The sequence below is a fragment of the Vulpes lagopus genome, chromosome 11, assembly GCF_018345385.1.
Source record: "Vulpes lagopus strain Blue_001 chromosome 11, ASM1834538v1, whole genome shotgun sequence".
In the NCBI taxonomy this organism is placed as follows: domain Eukaryota; kingdom Metazoa; phylum Chordata; class Mammalia; order Carnivora; family Canidae; genus Vulpes; species Vulpes lagopus.
In genome coordinates this window covers 109,018,564-109,046,374 of record NC_054834.1, presented here as the reverse complement: position 1 = coordinate 109,046,374, position 27,811 = coordinate 109,018,564, and the positions used below count along the sequence as shown (strand labels likewise).

Below are 27,811 nucleotides of genomic sequence, written 5' to 3'. Positions count from 1 at the left end.
TTCTGAAGAACGAGAAATTGAGACTCTCCCTGGCTATTTTGATCTTCTATGCAGCTGAACCAACAAGAAGAGAAAAGGCCACTATACTGTGTGGAGTGCTTGACGCCCATGACTAGGGGAAAACTGGGTTACTCCTACTCAATGGGGCCAGTGAGAACTATGTTTATAAGATGCTTTGGCTTGGGCGTTCTCCTGCCCAGTAGCGTTCCTTCTCAGAAAATTCTAAGAACATGGTTGATAGAAGACCAGTTAGGACTAAGTTTCGGCAGAAATGAAGGCTTGGCTTATCCACCGGTAAAGAGTCTCTTGATTGAGGCAGAGGGTAAGAGAAACATTGAACGATGGCAGAAAGCACCTATTTTGGTCAACTTTGGCCTCACTGATGATGAGAGAAAGGGACTATGGTAGCTATATTTTTAGTAATACAAAAATAAGTAAGTTATTTTCTACAACATCCCTTTTTTTCCCTCTAGCACTCTATATGGAGGACAGATGAGTATTTAAAGTTTTCGATTTTAGGTAGGAATAAGAACAAATTAATGGCACCGTTTTATGCTAGGATAGCTGATCAGACTTCATGCTTTCTAATGCAGAGGCAAACTTTAGAAAGAAAATTGGAGTGGGCACTGAGAAGCCAAGAGTAGACTGTCCGAGATATCTTTAAGGTATCTGAGATTCACCTCCTTTCTCCATTCTGCCCTAATTTCTTCAGAAGGCTGATCCTCGTGGACTACATCAATAAGACCACCATTCACACTGGCTTGGGGTTGAATTCAGTCTTTGGGGAGTCCTGGCAGGAAGTAAGAAATAGACAGAAATACAGAGAGAGACTAAGAGAGACAGGGAGAGAGAGGAGAGAAATCGCAAGATATGCATCTCCTTGGCTTTCTCTTTGTGAAATTCCCTTGAGCATGTAAAAGGGTCACATAAAGGTCACATCATCAAGGTGGCTCCTCACCAGGTGGTCTGTTCTAGCATGACTCTTTTTTTTTTCTCCTGAATTCTAGTTTCCTCCCTCCCTTGGACACTTGAGGCATAAGGGAAGTGACAGCAAGCTGCTAGTAGGCCTTGATCCCACAATATTCTTGTTTCCCTCCAAAGTTTGTAATTAGTGCTTTTGGGAATAAACTCTTTTTGAATTATCTAAATGTATGTGAGCCATCTGTTTCCTGTAGGAACTCTGACCGTCTATTTTCATTTCACCCTAAGAGTAGAACACACTGAAGATAGAGGAGATTCGGGTCACAGAAAAATCAGCAAGCAGAATGTACAGGAAGGAACGGGGAAATGAGGGCAGAGAGGCAAATCCACAACGTGCAGTACTTCACCAGTAGAAAGCAACTTGTGTGTGTGTGTGTGTGTGTGTGTGTTGTATAGCATAGAAGTTGTAGCAGACACTCTATATAATATATTGGAACAATAGATTAACATTCTTTTAAAAATAAATAGATGTCACATAAATCTATGGTAGGAACTTTCTGCTGAAAATAATGATTCGTGTAAAAGAGACGTTGCAACTCAAATCAGCACGTCTAAGGAATAACACATGACAAAGAGGAATCAGCAACACTTGATTACCACCATCAGCAAAGGACAGCCCATGGGGACGGTACGCGACCACTCACGTTTATACCCGTCCAGGGGGATTTCCGTCTCGTAATGTGGACAAAACTGTAAGTGAATAGTTTTGTGTTCTTTTGTATAACATGGATTCTCAATTAAACATTATTGACTGTTCTGTGATTTACACCTTTTTTTGTTTTTAAGTTTGTGTTCATAAGTTTCTAAATTAAAAAAAAAAACTTTAGGAGCAAGCAGATATTGTGACAGGCAGAGTAAGTAGATGCAAATAATGTAAATAGTGTACAGGTTAACAGGGTTATGACCTGAACTGGGTGTTCCTGGCCATATTGCGTTTTATCTTAAGACACTGTTCTAGAATTAAGTTGGAGAGTGAAATGATTGCACCAGTATGAAAAATATATTTTCTTAAGAATTTTTACAGCTCTCTAGGTATGCTGCGAGTCATTCATAAATGAAAAATATTATTTATGGGAAAAACAAGCTACCTTCATTGAATGATAATCTAATATTGAAAACTCACATTTCTCCAAGAGTTTCTGATCGTGTTCATTTCCTATGGCATTTCATTTTTTACCTTTCTGTATATATGAAACAAAATTAAACAAGTTATATAATTTTACTTATTAGTGTGATGTCTTGTAGTTTTTAGACAAAGCATATTTACTTTCCCTTTCATTTATCCCCTTGAAACTAGTGCTTTGTGAATTTTTTATCTTGAACCAAATGTTTTCTATCATGTCTCTGAAATACAGACTTTCTTCTCTTAAAGCAAGAAGTTTTGAAGTCAGCTATATTATGTGATAGGTTTATTTTTTAAAAATTGAGCAAACTCTCTAAAAAATGATTAAGCCGTACAATAGCTCCATCCATTATGTTATGTTCTCGGCAAACCTCATAATTTATAAGAGAGGAAAATAAAAATTTTGGCATTAAAAATGCAAAGTGTGGGGCGAACTGAATATTAGTGAAACTGATGATAGAAAAAAACATATAAAATATGGACATAAATATGGATATGATGGAGATAGAGATAAAGAAAATTTTAATTTTTAATGTAAAATAAAAGTAAAACTATTGCTATAGGATAAACTTCTAAAAATGAATAATATTGACTTGAAAAGTCAAACTAAAATAGACAATATCAATTTTGTCAACAAGTTAATAAAAGAAATATCTCACTTTTTAGTCAATCATGTTTTTTTAAAGATTTATTTATTTATTTTAGAGAGAGAGCAGAGGGAGAGGGTGTGGAAGGGCACAGGGAAAGGGAGAGAAACCCCAGGCATATTCCACGCCCAGCGCGGAGCCCAACCTGGGCTTGATCCCACCACCCTGAGATCATGACCTGAGCAAAAACTAAGAGTCGGACGCTTAACCAGCTGTGCCATCCAGATGCTCTTTAGTCAGTGAGTTTTACAGATGCATTGATAAATTAGTTATTAAGTAAAATGCACAATTCAAGTTTCCAAATCAAAATTGTATTATAGTTTGATATTTAAATTGAAAATACTTTGAGAGCATACTAGAGGGAGCAAACAACTGAGTTAGGGGCACCAGACTTCAGAGGGCTTTCTCAGGAGGAGTCTGAGAGGGAGGTAAGGCATTTATCCTGAGGGGTTTGACTACTAGGAAACAGTGAGGTAGCCCATGCCTAAAATTAGTTTCTAAAATCTCATTTTACCAGTATTTTTAAATCTAAGTAATTAATACATAACTGCTGTGACATTGCAGCATTTTGAGAACATGGGATTTGCAGATGTTGTCTAGTGTAGACAGTAAGAAGCTATATTATCAGCTTCATATAAATTAATCCTGTACATATGAAGAACTGAGTTGTTTGTAATTATTTTTGTCTTAGAACTTCTCCCTTCTCTCAGAAAACTGATGGTTTGCATTGAAGTTTTCTCCCATTGAAAAGAATCCTTTGTGAGAATTACTATAATTAGAACCTATGTTTAAACTGCAAAGGATTAATTAAATACGTGGCCTTGACAACTGGCTTAACCCCTCTGTATGTGACCTCTGCTTCGGCTTACTCAACATGTCTAATGTCCTGTCTATCTAGGCAGGAAACTTAAAAAGTCACATTTCCCTGATTCCTCGCAACTCTGGCTCCGATCACGATTTAGATCCTTCTAAAGAGGTGCATTTGTTGGAGACTTAGTCTCAAGAAGAAAATCACTAGAAAAGAGCAACACGGCTAAGGTTTAAGTAGAACAAGTTGAAGCCAAGCAGTGACAGCCCTTTTCTGACTCCTCCCTCCAGCCAAGGCAGTGGGTTCCGAGAGTCATCAATTCAATTGTCATCAATTCTGTTCCAAGGCTGACAAAGCTGCAGGTTCTAGAATCAGTGACCAAATTCCTCAGATTGTGTTTGTCACAGACGGAACCTTCAGGGCACTGGTTCTGTAGGTTCTGTTAGAAGTGATTCTTAGGAGTCCAGCGTATTGACTGATCCTCCAGCCTTCCCCTAACTGTGTGAGTACCGTTCCCCGTAGTGCATCTCTCCTTGCTTGGATAGGAAGATCACCCTTAACCCCACCTGAACCCATACTCAACATGAATGCATGGAACCATCACGCGGGTTAAGGTGTGGGTGATGAATATAAAGCAGTTCAGAGTTCAGGGCTTGGCCATCAGTAAATGTTCGATACGTTAGTAGAGACATCTCCTGGTGAAGATATTTTATTTGTATGACCGTATCTCTTTTATCATGGAAGCAAGATCTAAGATTCCCTGTATGTTTTGCCAGAACTTTGAGTTAATGTCCCAGCGTCAATAAGTTATTTTTACTTTTGACTTGTGTGATTTTGCTTCTCTTTATTATGTTCTTTGTTTCCACAAAAGCCTAATGCAAACATATAGCCAAGCCAATTGAAGCCCGAAGAATCAGGCTGGATAGGTCGTTGCTGGTTGTGTCCGTAATTGATTTAGGTTGTCAAAAGATAAATTGAAAAGTGGTTTATTCTTGTAACTGATCAATGTTGCTTCACTGTGATTCGTTGATTTTACTGTGTATACAGGTACTAATATTTTTCTTTAAAACCTGGAATTGTTTCAAACGCATATTTAAAGTAGCTTTGTTTGGCTCTTCCTTGCATCCAATAAGAATTATAGACTATGGAAATACTTCCGATAGTCGAAGGAAAATAAATAGATGGCTGTTTATGTAGTCTTATTTTCCAAAGATAAAGGGTCACGAAAATGAAAAATAAAAGCCACTTGCTAAGTTATGCAGGAAGTAAATAAATGCATAGGAGATTCATTGTATACAGCGTAATATTGAAGAGTGTAAACATGCACACACACATAGCTGAATGCCACCTGCATATACATCTGTGCACTATGTGTACATGAGCTATGATCACGTAAGGGACAGAACTGAGTTCATTGAATCCTCCTCCAAACCGACAATATTATCAGGTACACATGGACTCTTCCTCCATTTTTTTAAAAGATTTTATTTATTAGAGTGGGCAGGGAGAGAGTCAGAGGAAGAGAGAGCGAGAGAATCCCAAGCAGACTCTGCGCAATGTGGGGCTTGATCTCATGACCCTGAGACCATGACCTGAGCTGAAATCAAGAGTCGGACTGAGCCACCCAGGAACCCCTCTTCCTCAATTTACATTTCTTGATTTTTCCTTCACCATTGGTTATTGCCCCCATTGCCTCTGCCCATTGCTGTCCACTCTAATGTACTTGCCCTGGGTCTTTAATATGTCTGTACCCTTATTTTTTTTAATGATGTTATTTGATGTATGTGTTTTTAGCTTGGACTAATGATATTTCCCTACAATGTAATTTCTCCAATTTTTTGTCATTCAACCTCGTAGTTGAAGACTTTTGCTTTAAAAAAATAAAAAATAAAAAAAAGAAGACCTTTGCTTTATGTTCATCTAGTTGTAGATCCTAAATTCCACACAGTATTCCATTTCAAATCACTTTTAATTTTTCTGTTCATGGACATGTAAGTGTCCCCAGTTTCCTGCTACCACAGTCACGCAATAATGGATGATGACAGTGTGATTCGAGGGAACCCTCAGTAGTGGGATTGCAGCGTCAGAGGAAACACACAGTTCCAGTTCCAGTAAGATTGGTAGTTAGCCTTCCATAGCAGCCCTTCCAGCTGACTCTCATCAGCAAGATAAACCCGCTCTTAATTGTCTATATTCTTTCCAACACTTGGTATTATCTGACTTGTTATTTATTTCATTTCTGATGCATATATAACATGATAGCTAGTAGGAAAATATATAATCCCATCTTTCCAAACCAGAGCATTGTTAATAGTTAAGAGGATATAATGATAATGCAAAGATATAAATCATAAACAGGCCCTGCTAGGCAGGCCAGGGCTCAGTCTGTAACACGGATGTTTTAAATATTTGTATTATTTGATTATTTGTAAAGTCGTACATCTTCTCACAAACACCTTAGCCGGCAGATAATTCTTCTAACAAATACTTGTCTCCTCTGAATGTTTTTCTCCTAGTTTCCTGTCTTTTTCTCACTAGTGGGCAGAGTTTCCTCTATAGTTCTAATCCCTTGGTACGAGCTGCTATCTTCTTCCAGGCTGTAATTCACCGTCTTGCACTCTCTATTGTTTCCTTCATTGAAGGGAAATGGAAGTAAACATATTTCTATCCTTTGGAGATTTTAATAAGATTTCACATCAAAGTAACAAAAAGTCTCTGTTATTTTTAGTGTGAACTCTATATCTTACCTTTCCCATTGAGGCCTTTGATCCACCTAATACACACGTCTGTGTTAGGTTGATTTCCCGGGAAGCCTTATTTTCCTACAGATATAAGCCACTTTCACAGTTCTACTCCCTATACAATCTGTCCTTGTCCCACAAATTTGTTCAACCACAACAACCATACACCAAGTTCCCTCGTATTCATGGAACATTGGTTTCTCGACTATCTGTTACGTGGTCCTAGTGTTTTGGTTTTTGTCACGTGCACATATATGAGGTTTTGATTGTATATTTTTACATTCTGTCTTAATATCTGATAAAAGAGATAACCTTTGTGTTTAGAACTCTCTTCGCTATCTGAGGGCAATAACTCCTACATGAAAAATTTTAAATCAAGCAATAAGATTCTACAAAATTTTTTTTTGGAATGTTCATTTAAATTATATTGAATTTATACATGAGCTTGAATGCCAGAAGCTTTCCGGGGTTTATATACAAACACCATCACCATAATGTTCAGAAGAGAAGCTACTATCTTCACACGTGATTCATGCTTATTTTTTTCCTTCTAAATTTGATGATAGAACAACTGCAAGGTAGAACATAGGTCGTATCTAGCTTAGGAGAGTCCAAGAAATTCTATGTTTTATAGAAGATGGGCTAGAGAAGCTGGTATTTATGTAGAGAGTCCCAGTTCAGAGCATCCGTCCCAAGAATAGTAAGCATTAAAAAAGTCTACTCCTATCCATATCTCTGGCTCCCACCCTAAACACTCTCCAATTTCCTCCTTATGAAGCGAATTTTAGGAAAATATTTTGCCTTCCATGTTGATTGCTTATAGAGAAAAATATATGTATTTTTTGCCTGGCACAAAGCATTCTGGACTTCTTGGCAGTCAAAGCCTACTGCAAATTAATTAGTATTCTATGTTAGTTTGTCATATGACTTCTTTCCAGAGAAACTTTTATCATTAGACATTATAAAAACACTAAGTTTCTATATCTTAAAATAATGAGATCTATTGCTTGTATGGACAGCTGCCCTAATTACTGTCGTCGATGTAACATACTCCTTTAAGGCGGCATCACACTCTCCATTGCCGGGTTATCTCCCATTCCTTTGTTTTTTTTTTTTTTTTTTAATTAACTTTTATTGGTGTTTAATTTACCAACATACAGAAAAACACCCAGTGCTCATCCCGTCAAGTGTCCACCTCAGTGCCCGTCACCCATTCCCCTCCAACACCCGCCCTCCTCCCCTTCCACCACCCCTAGTTCGTTTCCCCGAGTTAGGAGTCTTTATGTTCTGTCTCCCTTCCTGATATTTCCCAACATTTCTTTTCCCTTCCTTTATATTCCCTTTCACTATTATTCATATTCCCCAAATGAATGAGAACATACACTGTTTGTCCTTCTCCGTTTATGTATACAATGGAATATTACTCTCCCATTCCTTTGAATCGGGGCTTGCCTTCTAACTTGCGGCTTCCAGTATGATCTTAGAAACCTCAGGTAGTTATTTGAAGAGGCCGAGGCCAGCCTCCTGAAGGATGAGAGAGATGCCAACACAGCTTACAATCAGCACCGACCTCAGAAGTGTGAGCTGGGCTGTCGTAGGCCATACAGCTCCAGTGAGCTCTCCGTTGACCAAAGCCATGATCCCGGTGAGACCAGAGAGGATCACCTACCAAAATACACCCAAATTTCTGATCCACAGAATTAGAGTAACTAAAATGGTTGGTGTTAAGCGAGGCTTGGAAAACCACAACCCTAAAAAAAAAGAAAGAAAGAAAGAAGGAAAGAAAGAAAGAAAGAAAGAAAGAAAGAAAGAAAGAAAGAAAGAAGAAAAGAAAAGAAAAAAAGAAAAGAAAAAAGAAAAGAAAAGAAAGAAAAGAAAAGAAAAGAAAAGAAAAGAAAAGAAAAGAAAAGAAAAGAAAAGAAAAGAAAAGAAAAGAAAAGAAAAGCACAACCCTCAAGCCAAATCCAGCTTTTAAGTTATTTGGGTATGGGACTTCTACCTAAGAATCATTTTTATATTTTTAAGAGACAACAATAATAGTAACATGCAAAAGCAACTGCGTGTGGTCCACGTAGTGTAAAATATTTACCATCTCGCCTTTTACACTTTTTTAAGTCACTATGTTTAAGTTGTTTGTATGCAGAAATGTATAAAATCCATGTCAAAGCTTGAAACTTACTTGTCAAAGGAACCAAAGTGGCTCTTTGGTAGAACTAAATTTGAAAGAAAATCAATGTACACTGAAGGGGATTTTATTCCTTCTCACTCAAACTGCATCCTTGAATACTCATATATATTACTTATAATGAAACTACCAAGATCACGTGTGCGTATAAAAACGTTTTGTAAATTATAAGATACTATAAACTATAAGGTGTGATGATCGATTTTGAGAATAGAGAGTCAAATGATGACTAGCTTCTGCATCATGGTGGACTGTATAGCAAAGGTACTTTCCAAAGTAACTTATTAGCCTTATCAAAACATGAGAAAATAAATCTGCCAAGAAAAACATAAACTTCATTTTTAGACACATTTTCATGCTTTATATATTTTCCACTGATTTCCTATTTTTTTTAATGTAGAGTCAAGAATTTTTTTTTATTTTTTTATTTTTATTTTTTAGTTTTATTTTTAGAGTCAAGAATTAATTAAAGCAATAATTGCTTATATAAGCTACATAGACATACATGTTGAATCATATTAATTTTGCTTAATTTAGTCTAGCTAATGTTGGATAAGTATGCAACTTTTCTATTAACATAATTTTAGCCTTACATGATTTTTTTAAGATAGATAGATGATGATAGATAGATAAATTTAGTTGTTCGTTGGTTACCATCATTTTCATAAAACTAATATACTCCTTAAGTTACTATTACCTGCTTGGATTCCCAGGCATAAGCTTTTATGCAACATAATTATGCTGCCCTGAGTTGTTACCTAAAGGCCTTAAACATCATTTATCTGAAGAAATGCATATTATATAAATATTTCCAATATTACGAAACAAACATTTTTCTATGCAATCTTTGCTATACAGATTCTGTTATGCACATTAATATGTTCTAATGTCTCTGTTCTATAAAAGTCAGGAATGGTGAGTATGGTATCATGCTATCCTACTCCGCCATGCTTAGCTGACGCCCTTATTTACGGTATGTCAGGTGGTTCACCACCAGTGGCATTCCCAAAAGTAGCTTCAAGGGAGGTCAGAAAAAATTACCTTTATTTGGGAGGCCATAAGTTCAGTTTTAAAATGTCATTATTATAAGAGACGTGGAAAGTGGATCTTGAGTAGACTGAGCATGTACCCCAGTTTGCTGGGTAAGTGCAGGTAAAAATACACCTGCTCTTCTAGAATCCCTTCAGATTTAAGCCCCTTCACTGTCAGATGACTTCCAAGTTGGAAAATAAATTATATGGTTTCCCTAATATTAGAGGAAAAGTAGCAATCTCCCCTGCAGACGGTATTATATTTAAAAATGCTCTCCTTACTACCAGTATCAATACATCTTAGACTTAGAACTGCTTACCATGGTAAGCAGTTTCAATTGCCAATTGTCTTTCTTCGTTACCTATATTTATATTTCCCTTCTTTCTCAGACATAAAGTCAACTTCTTTTCTTTATCTATTATTATAATTCTAATTTGATCCTACTTTATTTGTTCCACATGACTATCAGATCATTTATACTGATGGAAATATTCTTTCCATTGATAATAAACTAATTATAGATAGTTGCAGGATAAAAACTCTCATTACCATGTTTCTTATTAACATCACAGAAATGCATTCACTCAGATTTTACCATGGCAAATGAGGATTTGGTATGCAACGCTTTAGAAATCAACAGAATGCCATGATGGATGGTTGCACGAGTCACTCTGTATTCATATTAAACACAACCTATCCTTTAAAAAAGCCAAGGATTTTATTAGTGTGTAAGGAAGATTTTTATGGGGCAGCCCCGGTGGCTCAGAGGTTTAGCGCTGCCTTCAGCCCGGGGTGATCCTGGAGACCCAGGGTTGAGTCCCACGTCGGGCTCCCTGCTTGGACCCTGCTTCTCCCTCTGCCTCTGTCTCTGTCTCTCTTTCTCTAATAGATAAATAAATAATAAAATCTAAAAAAAAAGATTTTTATGTGTAGATTTCATTACAAAAAGAATTTCTCAACTGCTTTTGAATATATATTACTTAAGTTACCAACACAGTGATTTACATGATTATTTTCCTTCTTGTTCCTTCCAAAATATTTATTCTATAAAGTGAACTACAATTTTTCATACACCTCTGTCATATAAAGTTGATCATGTACTATGACTTTCAGTCATTTACTAGCAAACAACTGACTCACCAAAATATCATGGGTCATGAGATTTCTGATTCACTGTGCATAAGTTTGCTATTTCATATATGTTTTCCTAACTGGGACTTGGGAAACAAAAAATCGTTTTTGTCAGTCTAGATTTTTGAAGACTTTCGTTCAAAAGCATCTTCCCCAGGACCAACAATGAATGCTACTGATAGATACTGCTTTGTACAGAGAGGACAATACTGCTGCTATACATGTTCCCTCTACAGAGCACTCAACTGAGAATGAGGCTCACAGCTAGATAATTGCTTATTATATAAAGTATCTTTTAAATTAGAAAGGATCATACATAAGAAAGCATTACTGAAGCAATACTGAATCTTGGCGGATTTATTTTGGGGAGTGACTTTGTCTGCTTTTTTTGATTCAGTATGTCAAGTTTAGGTGTTTAGAAATCCTATATCCTAATTCTGAGCTGGAAATCCCAGAGTATTTTTGTCCGATTGTGTTTCCATTCAATGCAGGGATCTAAAGTTGTGCTCCAATGCCCACATGAATGCAAATACCTAAAACAATTTTGTTTCCCTAGGAAAGTCCTGTGAACCCCAGAATTAATTGTATTGAGAGTCCTGTAGTCTCCCCTGCAAACTGTTTCTTCTTTTGTGCCTACAAAACATATGAAGCTGAGAAAAATGAGCACAGAGAAAATGCAAAATTCATTGTTATGTAGATCCAGTTAGGCACCTAGCAATATAACTTGCATAAATAATTAACAAGACTCAGAGGTGTTATGTTATGTGACTAATATAAAACACTGGAGTGCCCTCCATTGCAGACTTAGGGACAGCTATGTAACAGAGTAATCAGTTATGTCCTCAGTCCAGGGAATAATCAAGAAATTATTTGGGCAGCCCGGGTGGCTCAGAGAGCTAGCACCGCCTTCAGCCCGGGGCATGACCCTGGAGACCCGGGATCGAGTCCCACATCAGACTCCCTGCATGGAGCCTGCTTCTCCCTCTGCCTGTGTCTCCGCCTCTCTCTCTGTGTCTCTCATGAATAAATAAATAAAATATTTTTATAAAAATAAAAATAATAAATAAATGTTCTAAGAATATATCCATATGTAATCCATATATAATACATATTAATAAGTATATAATCAATCAATCAACCAATCAATCATTGGGTAACAATAAAAACAAATCAGCCATTTAGAGAGTGAAAAAATAAGCCACATACTGGAAGAAAATATTTGCGAAGCACGGCTGATAAAGGACTACTACCCAAATATACAAAGAACTCTTAAAACGCAATGTCCTATGTCACAAGGGAATTGCAAATTCAAGCAACAATATATCACAACTCATCTCTTAGAATGGCCCAAACACACCACAGGTTATACCAAGGGCTGGTGAGTATACGGAGCAACAGGAATTCTCATTCATTGCTGGTGGGAACACAAAGTGGTACAGCCGCCTGCTGCCAACGTTTGGCAGGTTCTTACAAAGTGAGCAGCAGTCTTAATCATTTGATCCAGCAGTTGCGCCCCTTGGTATTTACTGATATAAACTGAAATCTTATGTCCACACAAAACCCTACCCACAAATATTTATAGAGGCTCTAGTCATGATTGCCCCAAACTGGAAGCAGCAAAATGCCTCTCGGTAGGTGAGTGGGTGCCCCGTGGTGGTACAGTCACACCCCAGAGCTCACTAGCCCCAAAAGGAAATGAGTATTAAACCACAAAAAGGCATGGAGCAAAGTTAAATGCGTATCTCCAAGAAAAGGAAGCTTGTCTAAAAAGACTATGTAGCGTAAGATTCTAATTATATGACTTTTTTTTATTTTTATTTTTTTTTGACATTTTTTTAAAAAGACAAAACTGTAGAGAGGTGGTCATTGGAAGAGAGGAATGACAGATGGAACACAGACGGTTTTTAGGGCAGTGAGACTGTTCTGTGTGATACCATAAAGGTCGAATGTATGACGCTAGGGTCTGGCAGACCCGCCGAGCTGTCCATACAATCGTCAGCCTCAGTGTCAACTACAGACCTTTGCACTAACCTATCAGTATTGATTCATCAATTGTAACAAACGCGCCACACTAATGCATGAGGTTAGTAATAATGGAAATGGTTTGTGAGGTGTGGTAGGGACGTCTGTGCTATCTTTTAATTTTTAGTGTAAAACTAAACTCTCCTAAAAAGTAGTGTGTGGGTTAATTAAAAAACAGTCAATCAAACAATGATCATTTACAATATTCAGGTCTTTAATGCTGAATTAATGCCTTTCACTGAGAAGTAGATCATCACCAAGATGGTTCGTGGCATTATTTATAATTCTGATTGAATATATGGAACAGTGAATATTGACTGAAATGGTGAATGCGTAGATATACTGCAAAATCGCAAAAATTAAGTTGGTGTTGCATGTATTTGGGACAGGGAGGACTTCCCAACCATGCTACTTTGTTCTGTCCACGTCCTTGAGTAATACAATATGTTTATCGTAATTTGTCATTTCTAAAAGCATAGCAGGAAAAGTTAATACGATGGATTTTTTTTTTTTTTTAAATCACAATTTAATGCAATCATGACAGGATGAAAAGAACGGAATGGCCCACTATGAAACTAATAGGGGTACATACAGAATGTCACATCTCTGGCAAAAATATAGGGAAGATATAATCTGCTAGTAGTTCACACTGAAAAGCAAACAATAAGAGATTCTTAGCTGAACGCAGGTGTAATACAGTCTATCCCTAACAAGGGGTTGTATTTAATCTGCCTTAATTTTTTTTAATTTCTATTTTTCTTTTTTTTTTGTTTTTTGTTTTGTTTTGTTTTGTTTTGTTTTGTTTTCAAAAACAAAGAGAGGAAATAAGCCAACTGTGAACTCCACTCCAGCTGGTTAGACTGCATCTGGAGTATCCTGCTCAGCTTTCGCTGCCTCATTTTAAGAGAGCCATTGACAAGTTAAAGCATCTTCAGAAGAGGTAAGGTCTTGAAATTTGTAATACGAGAGCTGAAAAAATGAGAATGTTTAAGCCAAAAAAGCATAAATAACCAATAATAGTTACCTGTAAATACTTGACATCTCCCTGTGGAAATAACTTTTTTTTTTTTTTTTTTTTTTTTAGCTTTACAGGAAAACTAGAAGCAACAGGTGAAAATTACAGGGAAACCCATTTTATTTCATTGAATTTCACTTAGGAGAACATAAGTTGTTCACACAGAACTTGACTATATTAACATAACACAAAGACATTTATTGATGTATTTTATTTTCAACATAATTAGAATCCATCTATTCTTATGAAACATCTGTAAAATAGAATGATAGAAATCTTGAGGGAAAAATATACATGTTTTGCCACTAATTGTCTATTATGAAATTATAGATGGATTATGTCAACGGCTCTCCACATGAAAGGCTCAGAAGTGCGTAATTTCTCCTTGTAATATTTAAAAAGGACTCCTTTCATCACTCAATTATATGTGCATATTGTCTCAAGTGAAACATGCAAAGATGTAGGAAGAAAACTTTCGTCATCTCCACTCATCCACCCCCTTTCCCACGATTGTTGACTTAATTTCAAGTCTTTTGTATGTTCTTCCAAACTTCTCTACATTCATCTGAACATATTAAATACACGCACGTGTAGAGGCCATTCTTTTCTTTTGCTAAAATATGGATCACAAATAGGACACTTAAACTTTGAAAGAAATCCTCTTCCCCAACCTACTGGCCATTCCTCAGATCAGAAGCCTTATTCAACCTTTCTTCTGTCTCATTGTTCGAGTTTTTTTCGTTTTATACTGAAATCATGCTGCCTGCAACCACTCATCTTTGTACGTGTGTGTATTTCATTACCATCGCCTTTATTTTTCCATGATATTATGCAGAAACATTTTTTAAAATGGAAATGCTGGGCTAAATAGTGTATTGTTCTGGTAGCTTAATAGATGTTACAAATTACTTTTCAAAAAAGTCGAAGCAGATCATGAACAACGAAAGAGAGTCCCATTTTCCCCAGGGTGTCATGGCATTGGGTATTACCAGGTGTGGCAAAGTTGAAGACAAAAATATTAATTATTGCTTTAACTTGCATTCCTGTGAGGTTGAAAATATTCCTAGAAGATCTTGTCATTGTTTTATTTCTTCTATGAAGTGCCTACTATAATAGGGTTATCCAGGATATGAGCTGATGATACATTAACCCAGAAACTTCGATGGCTTAATGCAGGAGAATTTTCTCTCTCAATCATGTTACACACCCGAAGTGGATTAGCAGCAAACCTAGATCCACAGTCACGTAGGGACTCAGACTGAAAAGGGCTCTTTGGCGATGTATCCGAGCCACCTGTCGTATTTGCCCCCAAAGAGTCTCCAACAATTCCAAGGGCCGTGGAGGAGACATATCAACGCCTCCAACAGTATCTGTGACCTCTTACGCTAACTAGTCTCATGGTACCAACCTACTAGTAAGTCTGGGAAACCCAGATGAGCTATATTTGCTGAATATTTGATGGCCACTAACCATGTCTGCAACAACTGCCTGTTTTCTAGCTTAATATTTGTCTTTTCCTAAATGAATTTATCAGAAATATTTGGAGGAGATATTAATTTTGCATAATTTGCATTATAAAGATACATTTGTTTAGCCTTTATTATTATTATTGTCAGCTACTTTGTGGCACCTTTTGCCATACAATAAAAATGTAGATTTAAATATATCCCTTTTATATTTTTCAGACCTTTTGTATTTCCTGAATACCTTCTGTGTTCAGTAAGACCTGTAGCAGGTCATTTTTCTATTGCTTTTGTAGAATATCTATTCATTTTCTTCACATTTGAATATTTACTTCATTGACATTGATTTTTAAATAATGAAGTAAGAATATGGCTTTTCTTCGGTCAGATGATTAATCAATGCACAGCAACATTTGCTAAATAAACAATTTCCCACTGAATTAAAATATTTTTTTCATAACACTGCATTGATTCCTTTCCTGGCTTTTTGTATTTTCTACTAGTTATTGTGCACCTCAGTGAGACAATACACTTCTTTTTGCACACGATGTTTCATACTCACTTTGTTTATCTCGTAAAGCAAGCACAGAATCTCTGTCAAATCTTCTTCACAATTTTACTAGATGTAGTTCTTCTGAACCATAAAATCCCATTTAAAATCTAAGGTAGAATCAAATTGTGATGGAATTGCTTAAAATTATTCACTAATTTTGCAATCACTTCTACGTAGCTACATGGTTTCTCCATCTTGTGCAGGGCTTGTTTAATGCCCCTCAATAAGACACTGAAAAAACTATATAGATATTCCATTTTTGCCATTAAATTTTATTTATTGTTATTCTATAATTTACTATTTACATGATTAGTATTTACTGCCATAACAGGATATTTTTACTTCCATTTTCTCAAATCACCATTTCTCAATGGTGATTATGAATAGAGATAAATGCTACACTGATTTTTGTATGTGTACATTAACCTAAACAATCAACAGATCTCCTTGTTGATGGACTTGCAGTTTCTTCAGTTTTCTAGGCATTTCACTCCAGTTATCTATATCTAAGAGTAACTTTCTCTATTTTAATGCATATACAAATTGTTTTTTTTATTGTCCTTTTGCATTATATAGAACAGCACTGTCCAACAGAACTTTCTGTGATAATAGAAATGTGTTAAATCTTCACTAACTAACGGGGTAGGCTCTAGGCCCACATGGCTAGTGCAGCTGTGGAATTGCCTTCTAAACTCCATTTAATTGTAAACCATTTAAATTAAATGTTCACATATGAACAATGGCTACTGCGTTGGACAGTGCACATCTAAAGTGCCAAAACGAATATTGAAAAATATCATGATAATGGACATCCCTGCCTTTTTAATTATTTTTAATTATATCAGCATTTCGTTATTTTATGTGTTGTTTGCTGGTTTTTTTGTGTATTTGTGTGTGTATAAATATTCTCAATTGTTTTTAAGCAGTTTCTGTCCATCCCTCTTTCCTTATTAACATTTGGAAATGTAATTCAAATTGGATACAGAAGTTAAGTAAATATTTTTTGGCATTTGGTTTTTCTCCTTTAATGTGTATGTGTAAAAAATATGAGTATGTGTAATTGCTTAAGATTGGTGCCCTAATTGTGAACAAGACTTATATTTCTGTCTAAATCCTTCTGTTTCTGATGTTCTTTTCACACTATGGGAAGTTATATTTCTAATCAATGTATTTAGAAAAACAATAGTGCTGGGGCACCCAGGTGGCTCAGTCGGTTAAGCGTCTGCTTCAGCTCAGGTCATGACCCCAGGGTCCCGGGATGGAGCCCTGCATCGGGCTCCCTGTTCAGCGGGGAGCCTGCTTCTCCCTCTGCTCCCTGCTGGTAATCTCTGCCGTTATCTCTGTCTCTCTCTCAAAAATAAATAAATAAATTAATTAATTAATTTTAAAAACCTAAAAAAATAATAGTGCTAAGTGAATTATTCTAGAGCTTCTTAATGTGTTATAATATTGAAGTTATGACAAATGTATAAAACGACAAGAAACATTGCATTTTTCTATGCTATACAGCATTTCATATTACATAAAGTTTTAAGGCTTTTGTCATAAAGCTTTAATGTTTAAACAGAGCTGTTAGTAAACCATAAGAAACTTGTTTTTGCATGTGTGATTAAAAAAAGACAAATACATTATGAACTGGGAAGAATAGTATTTTTTAGTGATTGAAAATTTTATTTCATTCATGAAAGTTTTTACTAAATTTAAATAATGGGGCACCTGGGTGGTGCAAACATTTGACTCTTGGTTTGGGCTCAGGTTGTGATCTCAGGGTTCTGGGATCCAGCCCAGTGTCAGGCTCTGCACTGAGCCCAGAGTCGGCTTCAAGTTCTCTCTCGCTCTCTCTCCCCTCCTGCTCAAGCTCTCTCTCTCTCTTTCTATAAAATAAATAGATCTTAAAAAAAATAAATTTAAATATCTTTAAAACTAAAATATATTCTTCTTCTTGACTTTTGATTATTAAGAAGTTAAAGAACAGATCAAGAAAATAAAACATTACGCCAGAGTTACCACGTAGTAGTTAAATTCTTTTGCAAATTTTGCAGTTGTATTAAAGTGAATTGCATTAAAACTCATTTATTATTGGGCACCTGTTTCCGTAAAACTTATTTTATAAGACTGTAACAATTAACAAAGGATGACAGATCAAACTCAAGTAAATATAAAAACATTGTAAAAATATTTTTTTCTTCTATAAAAATCTGGAGAAACTTGTAATCATTTGGAATATTTTTGTGTAATCAGCAACTGCTTCATGTTGACCCTAAATTTCAGAAAAAAAGTTGAATGTGACGCCTAAAAATCTGGAGAAACTTGTAATCATTTGGAATATTTTTGCGTAATCAGCAACTGCTTCATATTGACCCTAAATTTCAGAAAGAAAGTTGAATGTGACGCCTATGCCAACATGAAACAATTAAAATGGGCTTTTACTTGAAATGTTTCATTTCTAACCAGCGTCTTACCCGAGATAAGCAGGGAAGCTCCAATTGTAGGTAAAATAAAAATTAGAAAGTCCGTGAGCTGAAAGCTCCTTTTCTTGTCCCCCCTAGACTAAGTCTGAAGAGCCCAGTCCTCCCTTCCCAGTCCTCCTGGCTGGGAGAGCTGGGGTCCAGTGTGGCCTCCTCGCAGATCCTTCTGTCCCTCCCCGCCGGCTGTCCCCCCTTTGCAACCCAGGAGGGCTCACCAAGGAAAGATTTAAGACAAAACCAAAAAGCCCGGCACCAGGAGCCAACGGCTTGTTGTTTGAACATCAAATGTCTCCAACGTTGTGTAATTTAGCTTCACGGTCACTGAAAAACATAATTTCGTCCTGTTTTTCGCTATGAGCCTAAACTGCTCTAGAAACATTAAGTTTATTCCTGCAAAAAAAAAAAAATTTGTCATATAGAGAAGGAGATGTTAAAAAAATAGTCCACTCGGGGCACCTCTGGAATGATGATTTTAGATCATGAAACCTTGTAGTGTACTCGCACCACGGCAGGTGTTGAATAGACACTTGTGAAGTCACTGCACCAAGCGTGTACCTAGCGAGTGGGCTGGTGGCAGTTTGCTTTGTGAAGGATCACAGCTGTACCCAACCGGCCCTGTCCTCCGTGACGCTAACCTGGCCAGAGTCGGCCCTGTCCTCGGTGACACTAACCTGGCCGGAGTCGGCCCTGTCCTCGGTGACACTAACCTGGCCGGAGTCGAATAAGAAATGAATGAAGAGCGACTGGGGAAGCTCTGGGGTGGAAGAGGTGGGAGCGAACCAAAGGCCTTAGGGGGCTCATGCACAGGACCTGACACAGGACAGGAGTCGGGGAAATGTCCCAGGCGCCGGGATGGACTTAGGGCCGTGGCCCTGCGGGTCAGCTTTGGGCATGTTCCTCCTTGGTCTGCCCTGGGGAGGCCGCTTCTTCCCCAGTTTGCATATATGTCTTCTCATCTCGGTCATCACCCTCCTACACTTGCTACCAAGTGCATAGTATGTGTACGAATCCCCCCCAATTTTTTTCTGTTTTTAATGCTTCTCTCCTAAATACACCTGCTAGTACATCCAGCCTGTGTCTGCTTGGATATTGCAGCATCGGTTCGCCTGCAACTGCAGTAAATTATGTGCTGGTAAGGAAGTCAGCGCAATCGACCATTCTGTGAAATAAAATGCCTGTAGCAAGGGTGCTGGAAAGTTCCCGGGTAGGATGGTCACTGTCACTGGGGGTTCGTGGCAAAGGCACATGCACATGCGCCAAGAGGACTCGCAGCCCAGGGCTGGATTCTCACAAAGGGTCTCGCTGTGGAGCCGAAAGCATCTTCACAGTGATTAGCACCCAAAGCCACCCCGGCGTTGCCAGGTCGCCAGGCTCCCCCAAACTTAGGGGGGAGGGAAAAAATGCAGAACAATAAAAAGGCCGGACTATAAGTATATCTAAAAGTATGTCTAAAATCATTAAATAAAAAACAAGCAACTAAAAGCATATACAAAAATTTACGAAATCATGAGAAAAGGTGGAGTTGAAAGATCATAGAGAACTTCAAAAATTAGAATGTAAGCGCTGCAGCCGGAACCTTTAGGGAGTCGGGCCAACAGCGGGTTAGGCGCAGAGCCGGGAACTGGGGGGACTCGGGGCACAAGCGCCGGGCTGCACCCTGACCCCCTCCTTCCCGGGAGGGAGCACCCTGGGCCCCTGCGGTGGCTTCTGAGCCGCGTTCCCCGCAGCACCTGCCGCATGGGGGGGCGGAGTGGGGGCCCCTCAGCAGGCCGCGAGGGGCGGAGGCCGCGGACCCCAGGGAGCCCAGGCGGCCCAGGTGAGCCCCGCACCTGCCGCCCCCCCCAGGGTTCCTGCCTGGGCCCCACCCCCCGTGCACCTGTCGCGCCCCCCAGGCCTCCCACCTGGGCCCCGCCCCCCAGCACCTGCCGCGCCCCTCCAGGCCTCCCACCTGGGCCCGCCCCCCCGCACCTGCTGCCCCCCCGAGGGTTCCTGCCTGGGCCCCGCCCCCTGTGCACCTGTTGCGCCCCCCCAGGCCTCCCACCTGGGCCCGCCCCCCCGCACCTGCTGCCCCCCCGAGGGTTCCTGCCTGGGCCCCACCCCCCGTGCACCTGTCGCGCCCTCCAGGCCTCCCACCTGGGCCGCCCCCCCCCGCACCTGCTGCCCCCCCCAGGGTTCCTGCCTGGGCCCCACCCCCCGTGCACCTGTCGCACCCTCCAGGCCTCCCACCTGGGCCCGCCCCCCCCGCACCTGCTGCCCCCCCCAGGGTTCCTGCCTGGGCCCCCGCCCCCTGTGCACCTGTTGCGCCCCCCCCAGGCCTCCCATCTGGCCCCGCCCACCCGCACCTGCCGCCCCCCCCAGGCCTCCCACCTGGGCACGCCCCCCCAGGCCTCCCATCTGGCCCCGCCCCCCCGCACCTGCCGCCCCCCCAGGCCTCCCACCTGGGCACGCCCCCCCAGGCCTCCCACCTGGGCACGCCCCCCCAGGCCTCCCACCTGGGCCCGCCCCCCCGCACCTGCCGCCCCCCCAGGCCTCCCACCTGGGCCCGCCCCCCCGCACCTGCCGCCCCCCCAGGCCTCCCACCTGGGCACGCCCCCCCAGGCCTCCCATCTGGCCCCGCCCCCCCGCACCTGCCGCCCCCCCAGGCCTCCCACCTGGGCACGCCCCCCCAGGCCTCCCATCTGGCCCCGCCCCCCCGCACCTGCCGCCCCCCCAGGCCTCCCACCTGGGCACGCCCCCCCAGGCCTCCCACCTGGGCACGCCCCCCCAGGCCTCCCACCTGGGCACGCCCCCCCAGGCCTCCCACCTGGGCACGCCCCCCCAGGCCTCCCACCTGGGCACGCCCCCCCAGGCCTCCCACCTGGGCACGCCCCCCCAGGCCTCCCACCTGGGCACGCCCCCCCAGGCCTCCCACCTGGGCACGCCCCCCCAGGCCTCCCACCTGGGCACGCCCCCCCAGGCCTCCCACCTGGGCACGCCCCCCCAGGCCTCCCACCTGGGCACGCCCCCCCAGGCCTCCCATCTGGCCCCGCCCCCCCGCACCTGCCGCCCCCCCAGGCCTCCCACCTGGGCACGCCCCCCCAGGCCTCCCACCTGGGCACGCCCCCCCAGGCCTCCCACCTGGGCACGCCCCCCCAGGCCTCCCACCTGGGCACGCCCCCCCAGGCCTCCCACCTGGGCACGCCCCCCCAGGCCTCCCACCTGGGCACGCCCCCCCAGGCCTCCCACCTGGGCACGCCCCCCCAGGCCTCCCACCTGGGCACGCCCCCCCAGGCCTCCCACCTGGGCACGCCCCCCCAGGCCTCCCACCTGGGCACGCCCCCCCAGGCCTCCCACCTGGGCACGCCCCCCCAGGCCTCCCACCTGGGCACGCCCCCCCAGGCCTCCCAATGTATCATACAGATTTCCTTGCTTCAATACAATGGCCTAATAATAGAGGAAATATTGCATTTCTCTTTTCTTATAAAAGATTTTAAAGATTTTATGTATTTATTTGACAGACAGAGAGGGAGAGAGGACACAAGCAGGGGGAGCGGAGCAGCAGAGGGAGAGGGAGAAGCAGGCCCCCCGATGAGCAGCAAGCCCAATGCAGGGCTCGGTCCCGGGAACCTGGGATCCTGATCTGAGCTGAAGGCAGACACCCAGGCGCCCCACATTTTACCCTTAAACATGTATATGTATGTATATATAAATGTATATATAAATGTATATACATACACACAATGTGTATATTATTCCTTTAACAAATAATGACATTTTGTTTTCTTGAGCCAAATTTTGGAAATTTCACACATGTTTTAATACTCAAAGATAAATATCAGTGTACCTTTTACCTCAATTTTAAGCTTTTTAAGAGAGAAAATCTGGGGTATTAAATGAGAACTCTTATAAATAATAAAAAAAAAAAAGCACACCAGAAATGAAAAAAAAAAAAAAAGAAAGAAAAGAAAGAACCAACAAAGAATATAAATAACACTTCACAAAAGAAAAAAATGAAAACGTTTAATAAGAAAATGAACATTTGACTTCATCATTACTCAATGGACTGCAATTTGAAATTTTTGTATGTTTTGCCTGTCAAACTAAGAAAACTTTTTTAAAAGTGTCTTTGAAGGAGTTGGTATATGGGTAATATCATAAGCTGATTTATGATAGTTTGTTAAACACTGATTTGAAACTTTCTAAAAGTTTTAAGAAATTAATCAAGACGTGAAATGAATAAACGTTTGTTTTTACATTTCAGATATTGAAATTAGTGAAAACCTCTACAAGATAAATTAACACAATTCCGTATAAATTAAGGAAATAGAATTTTATGTGAAGCTCTTGGAATAACTTTTTTCTAAGCAGCTTTAAAAGGAGATATTTTATAAGGTGAGATTCTCTTTCGTTTGCTGTAATCATTACGTCATTAGTGACATTCGGTTTATTGCTCTAAAATGAAGGTTTCAAGGGGACAAGAGTTTTACTTGTGTCATTCCTCAGTGTTTCCTTAGGTCCTAGATCAGAGTTTGTTATACAGTTTATAGTAAACATGTCCATGTTGGGTATTTATATGCTGTTTTATTTTACACTTTGAGATTTTTCCTAAGAAATTTGTCGGCAAAAATATTTCAATAAAAACATATAAAGTTATGAGAAATAGCTTTTTAAATCTCTAAAACAGGGATCCCTGGGTGGCGCAGGGGTTTAGCACCTGCCTTTGGCCCAGGGCACGATCCTGGAGACCTGGGATCGAATCCCACGTCGGGCTCCCAGTGCATGGAGCCTGCTTCTCCCTCTGCCTATGTCTCTGCCTCTCTCTCTCTCTCTCTCTCTCTCTCTCTCTGTGTGACTATCATAAATAAATAAAAAAAATTAAATCTCTAAAACAAAGTTTATCTCTTTGCAATATATTTATGATTCCTAAAAAAATCCTACTCAAATTATGCCTGCCAACCACTCTCGCTTTTGTAGCAGTGTCTTGTGTCATTAGACAAAGGGAGACAGATGAGCATAAATCCACATTAAGTGAGTCCTTTTTCTTCAGAATTCCAATTGGCGGTGAGCAGCATTTTGGGGAAGGAGGGTTTCTTTTAGAAAGACGAGTGAAAACACAAATACTTAAGAGACAAAAATAAAAACACTTTTGTTTTGAATAAAATAAATATATTGAATGAAGAATTATTACCCAAGTAGTTATTTCATATCAGATACTTAGAAACCAAGTAATCAGGGTCAAGTAAAAATGACAAGGAATACTCCATTTCTTTTTAAACTATTACCTGCTCCACTTAAAACTTCTTTGAGATAAATTGTCGTAAACATAATTTTTAGACCCTAACACTGTACAGATTCATCCTAATGCAACCAAGCACACATTGCAGACAGCAGTTAGACTTTTACTCACAAACTTGAACCCTGAGGAACAAAACAAAACAAAACAAAACAAAACCTTGAACCCTGGGCTAAGTCTTCTCTCTTTTTTTCGTAAACATAATTTTTAGACCCTAACACTGTACAGATTCATCCTAATGCAGCCAAGCACACATTGCAGACAGCAGTTAGACTTTTACTCACAAACTTGAACCCTGGGGGAAAAACAAAAACAAAAACAAAAACAAACTTGAACACTGGGCTAAGTCTTCTCTCTCTTTTCCTTTTTTTTTTAAATTTTTTTTTTAAGATTTTATTTACTTATTCATGAGGGACACAGAGAGAGAGAGAGAGAGAGAGAGAGGCAGAGTCACAGACAGTGGGAGAAGCAGGCTTCATGCAGGGAGCCCCACGTGGGACTCGATCCCAGGACCCCGGGGTCATGTCCTGGGCCCAAGGCAGACGCTCAACTGCCGAGCCCCCCTCGCATCCCTAAGTCTTCTTTTTAAGTAGACACACCACACTTTGTGCATGTTCTCCTCTTCCTAAAGCTCAACAACCCTACTGTTCCTGCCTGACTTTCTCCGATTCTGTAATAACCAGAGGAAACATTGTCAGTGAGCATCTCCATAGTTTTCAGCCCCACCCTGTCCCATCCCACGAGGAGTCTTAGCTCCTGGGAGGTGAATCTTCTGCTGGTGTCACGGTACGACTGGAGGACGTCGCCACGGGCCTCATGGGATACAGAGGTCCACGGATCCGTGGCATCAACCTGGCTGACTGTGAAGAAAACAGGCCTAGTTCCTGTGACATAAAATAGATCATCGATACCCATGTGGTGGCAGGACTACAGACTTTCTAGAGCACATTTCCTGTAGTTTAGATCCTTTCCTTTCAGTTAAAAGTCGAAGCTTTCTAACAACAGGATGCTGACGTACCAAACAATGAAACGTTTGCAATGAAATAGCACGGAACTGCTAAAATAGTGTACTCGAGGACTACGTACTGTGGAAAAAAAGATGTTAAATGATTAAAAACAGACTGCGTATGGATAGACACGGTGCCATTTTGAAAACAGACATAAAAACAGACGTATGACAGACATGCATGCGCATAGAGCTCTCTGACTGCTGAGAATATATCATTTTTGTGATGCCTCCAGTCAGGTGATGTATAGGAGTAATGGTTTATTCGAGTTTGGTCTTTTCTATACTTTCCCTATTTTTAATACTTAGCAGTTACTCTTATTTAATCGGCTATTTTATCGAGTGCTATTTTATCTTATCTGAAATGCAAATCAGCTGAAGGGATGCCCACTTCCTATATCTAGATGAGCTTTGCAGAGAAGCCACGTCGTCATAGGCCCAAAGCTCGCGGAGTAGAATTTCAGAGGAATAACGTGGGACAGGGCATGGGTCAGCGTAGGGCCCGAAGCTACAAGACCCTGATACCCTGAGGTTTGCCAGAATTGGGCTCACGGTTCAACAAAGCTTCTAACTGGAAGTAGATGTTGTCCCCTAGGGGGTGATAGATATGCTAAAGGGGCACTTGGCAGGCTCAGTGCCTGAAATAAATCTTGGTTTCGGCTCAGGTCATGTGGTCAAGCCCCGGGTTGGGCTCCACATTGGGCATGGTCCCTGCTTAAGATTCTCCGTGTCCCTCTCCCTTGCCCCCACACCCCTCAGCCTTTTAAAAAAAAGATTATCGGAGACATTTTTAGTTGTTGCCCTCAGGGGAGATTTGCCCCTGGCATCTGATATAGAAAGGCCGGCCGTGTTTCACGGGGCCCAGGAAAGCCCACTGCACCAAGGAATCATCTGTCCCCAAATGTCAATAGTGGAAAGGTCGAGAAATCTGGGATAAATATAAAGTTAAGCTGCTGGGGAGGCCAGCAGATTGGAGGAGGTTGTAGCGAGTTGAGTCAGCTGTGCTACTACCCGCTCTGCAGAAGCCCACAGCTTCCCAAAATTGAATTCTGTTCTTATCTGGAAGGAGGAGCGAAGAGTCTACGGGCCTGGGTCTCCCTCAAGTTAGTTGATGTTTGTGGGGAGCTGAGGTTAGGGTCACAGAGAGGACAAGGCTGACTGGCTGTTCTCCCGTGCACTGAAGCTCAGGGCAAGGTCACAAGTCACATCGCAGGATCCGCCGGGCTCAAAGGGGAGGGCCTATGAAGGGGGGGCTTTCCTGGCGCCACATCAGATGTGTTCCAAGATCGAAACGCGATGTCACAAGGTGTAAAGTGACGTCGAGACTACATTTTTTTTTTAATTTGCCCTTATGTTTATTGCAATATTATTGACAATAGCCAAGATGTGGAAACAGCCCACAGTTCTTACAGTCAGATGTAGACACAACAAAAAGCATACTGGGTCGGCCCGAAGGGCCCCGTACACAGGATCACATTAGTCTCCCTGCCAGTTGTGACCCTGAAGCCCCACCCAAGCATCCTTTCTTGCCCACGACCGAGTAGGATGGGGACTCTGGGGCTCATAGCCAACAGGGCCTCCATCCTGCTCCCACCGCGCTTCCATAGCACACCGAGGATGCTCTTACAGCCTCCACGTTATTAGGCACACGGTTCAGTCAACGAAGTTGACGCCTCTGCCTCTAAAGAGTGACGTGGCCTCCCCCAGAAGAACCTTATTTATTCATTATCCTCACGATACAAAGGAAACGGAGGCAAAAATTAGCCCCCTTTGAGAGTAAGATTCTGAAGGTATTTGTCGCCCCGTGGACAGTGCTGCGCCCCAGTCCACGCAGCCTGCCAGGGCCTCTCACCGGCCTTGTGATAGGCCACTGGGAAGGCAATCAGTGCCCTTAGAGGGGACACTTTCATTGGTTCCACACACTTGTTACACCAGCACTAACTGGTTGTCCATTCTCCAAAACCGGTAGTGAAGCCGCCCAGGAAACGCTTAGGCCTTTCATGTGTATTGACTCTGAAAATCACAGAAAAGAACAGTCTCATTTCATAAAAGTAAAAGACTCCCCACTCTTCTAGACACATGGGGATAAAAATGGTCAACTAATGTTTCCAGAACTTACTCTTTTTTTTTTTTTTAATGTCGCCTTGATGCCATATTTTCTGCCTTCATTTTGGCAGGTTTTAGAATTTCAAAAATTAAACATTTTGGAGACAATGGACAGTGGAAACGTTCTCTATCTAGTCTCTCATTGTTATATGTTCTGGTTGATTTTTAGCTTGAATATTCATAAACAAGGAAAAGTATCAGAAATAAAATGCCAAGAATCCAAGTAATGATCGTGTACAATTGATAAATGCTAACATTTTCGTATTTTCTATGTATTTTATGTAAAAGTATTGACATTTTGCTGCAGTGTTTTATATAAAATATAGTATTATGCAGTATTTTTATATAAAAGACATAAAAATATGACAAATGCAGTTGAAGATTGCACTATTTTTTATAGCCTGTCCCAGTTGTATTCCTCTCCTTTCCTTTCCAGAACAACCAACTAACATAAATGCATCTCCTTTCATTACACATACATCTTTACTTAATATATGGTATTAATATATGGTATTTACGTAATATATGATATTAACATATGGTATTACTATGTTTCCGAAGTTAGGGAAATGATATTCTTCATTTTGCTTATTTTTTTTTTAAGATTTTATTTTTCAGTAATTTCTATACCCAATGTGGAACTTGAACTCACAACACCAAGACCAAGAGTCACATGGTCTACTGACTGAGCCAGCTGGGTACCCCACGTTTTTTGTGTTTTGTTTTTAAGGTGTTATTTATTCAGGAGAGATACAGAGAAGGGCAGAGACACAGGCAGAGGGAGAAGCAGGCTCCATGCAGGGAGCCCGACGTGGGACTCGATCCCAGGACCCCGGGGTCACGCCCTGGGCCGAAGGCAGATGCTCAACCGCTGAGCCACCCAAGCGTCCCCCAAGGTTGTTTACTTACTGATTTATTTTTGAGTCCTGGACATGTTCACAGATATTATGAATACCTACTTTTCCAAATAATATTCTATCAAATGATTGCCACAACATATTTATCTATTCCATGTGGACTGATTTTTTTTTTTTTTGTCTTTAATTTTACATTTTTACAAAAATACTGCACTCGATATCACCGTCAATATCCACCGGTTCACAAAGCAGTGTGTAAATTCTTTTAGCATAATAGAGGTGGAATTTCTCTATTTCTAGACTTTACATAATTTAGAAATTACTAGAAAGGTAACAAAACATTTAAAACAGAGAGGGAGTGCAGCCTCATGGTTAAGGCTGTATGCTCAGAATTCAGACTA

General features: G+C 40.8%; 1 protein-coding gene across 1 annotated transcript in view; it reads left to right on the top strand.

Annotated features, from left to right (window-relative positions):
• Nucleotides 1-1,380: 1,380 nt before the first annotated feature.
• The window catches only part of TFPI (tissue factor pathway inhibitor), an 88,559-nt gene continuing 62,128 nt past the window's right edge, over nucleotides 1,381-27,811 (top strand). The window contains exons 1-2 of the mRNA XM_041722934.1: nucleotides 1,381-1,673; nucleotides 13,488-13,610. The gene's annotated coding sequence lies outside the window, so the exon portion shown is untranslated. The remainder of the gene's footprint in view (nucleotides 1,674-13,487; nucleotides 13,611-27,811) is intronic.